The sequence below is a fragment of the Arachis ipaensis genome, chromosome B4 (assembly GCF_059453495.1).
Source record: "Arachis ipaensis isolate K30076 ecotype BB chromosome B4, ASM5945349v1, whole genome shotgun sequence".
NCBI lineage: Eukaryota > Viridiplantae > Streptophyta > Magnoliopsida > Fabales > Fabaceae > Arachis > Arachis ipaensis.
In genome coordinates, this window is record NC_142439.1 from 131,857,483 (window position 1) to 131,860,015 (window position 2,533).

Consider the following 2,533-nt stretch of genomic DNA (forward strand, 5'->3'; position numbering starts at 1 on the left):
GACATAGAGCTATTAGGACTATTTTTGAACAATTCAATTTTGAATTTAAGTTTATGCAAAAATACATTTAAATTTGTAAATGTAGTAGGAAGAAAGAATAAAGCATTGATAATAAAATAAATAATAGAGATTAAAATAGTATTGTTGAAAAATTTCATTATAAGTTTTGAAAAAATTCAATTACATTTTAGACTTGGACTCATCTAATTGTATAGATGATAATAAAAATAAATAAATAAATATAATTCATGAAAAAAAAATTAGCATGATGGTATAGAAATTATAACACCATGATGATATGTTTGGAATTTGTTCATGTGTGATGAATGAATTATAAATGGGTAAAGTACTAAATTGGTCCTTTACGTTTAGGCGTAATTCTGTTTTGGTCCTTAATGTTTAAAATGTCTTATTTGAATCCAGAAAAGTTTTATTTAGTTTTAATGTAGTCCCATCGTGAGGTCAAAGTTAAATAATTAATGGAATGTCCTACATGATAGCAGTATAAGAACAATATTGATAATCTGGAGAACAAGTACAAGCTCCAGAGGCACAAAATCAACCGTGGATGCATCAATACATTTATTTATCATTTTTCTTACCATTTAAATGAAATATTTTCTATAGAATTAAGGAGAATGATAAATAAATGTATTGATGTATCCACAGTTGATTTTGACCTTTGGAGCTTGTACTTGTTCTCCAGATTATCGATCTTGTTCTTGTACTGCTGTCATGTAGAACATTTCATTAATTATTTAACTTTGACCCTATGGTGGGACTAAATTGAAGCTAAATGAAACTTTTTTGGATTCAAATAGAACACTTTAAACCTTAAAAACCAAAACAGGATTACGCCCAAACGTAGGGGACCAATTTAGTACTTTACCTTATATAAATTGAAATTAAAAAAGTGCTAAAGAAATAACTAGCAAATAATATTCATATTTTTTATTTGATGTTATAGTTTATCAAAATTTAAGAATGAATTTTGAAAAAATTCAATAGATTTGCAAATGTTTGTTTTGGAGTATAGAGAGCAAAACATGTTCAACAAGTGTGACATGTGGATAAGAATTGCTAATGCAAAGAATGAATCATGGTACGTTTGGATTTAAAATGACAATTATATATAGGGAGAGGTTTTATCAACACTCTCATGACAATAGATAAGGAAAATATAAGAGATGAGGCTACTGTATAGTAAATGATCCCAAAAGCAAAAAACAAAATTATAAGAATATAGCAGGTTTTGTACTCTTTTTAATTACTTTTGGTCAAGAATAAAAAAGATAGAACACGACAAGTAATTAAAGAGCATGAAATTAAAAAAATTTTGTAGGTGACATACATTGATTTATTTAAATTTTTAGGAGTTTGAAGTGCATATTTTTAGGCTTGAAATTATTGATAGAAAGTATAACAAATTAAAGATTAGTGTGAATAGTCATTTCATTATTCTAAATGAATTATTTGTAAAATCCTCAATGAATATTATTTGGCCTTATGAAATTAAGTTTTGAATAGAGGTTGAGAAATAAAAAAAAATAGAATACATAAATTGCTAAAATATATAAATGTTATTTAAAAATTGATTCAAGTATTTGAATATAATTCAAATTCTTTGAATCTATTCGGTGGAGCAGGAAATTAGTTTACCAGGCCTCACGGTGGGCACCAATTGTTCTTGTAGAGGTTAGTCGGTGTATAACTCGTCCGCCGTTGAATGCTTGTAAGCTCTCTGTCCAGATGAGGTATACGTCGGCAATGAGATAACAAGAGGGTGGGTACCTGCAAAAGACACTCCGGTGATCAGGTCAGTAAGTATTTAAGAGGCATATAATAATTCTATGAATATAGAATGTAAAACATGAAATAGAACTTATCACGTGTGTGTCCTTATAATAATTCTATGAATATATAATGTAAGATATGAAAATAGATCTTATCATGTGTTCTATTATAATAATTCTATGAATATAGAATATAAGACATGAAGTATAAGTTATCATGTACTTTTTGTCTGTTTTGAGATATAAAAATTGGTGCCTTTTATAGGTATAGAGGTGATGAATGATATTCATGTTATGACCGTTTGGTCATTAAGATGGAAATGATGGTCATTAAGTCGGTAATGAAGGTGTTGGTTACAAGCAAAGAATGAATGATAATTAAGGTCGAGTTATAACTCATAATGCACAATAAAGACTAAGTTATTATAAGGTGGTGACGGATCACTACTGATTTATTAGTATTGAAAAAATATATAAATAGTATAAACATGATTTTTTGGTAGAAAAATAATAGTAAAGGTTATTAATAAAGTTAATTACACAATAAAAATAAGATCACTGTTTTCACATACTACAAAACTTATATCAATCCTCAATAAATTATAGGTTTAATTACTCTGTTGGTCGCTTAGTTTCGCAAAATTTTCAATTAGGTCCCTATACTTTTTTTTCTTTTTAATTGGGTCCCTGCACCAATTTTTTTTTCAATTAGATCCCTCTTAGTAGTAATTGACTTAATT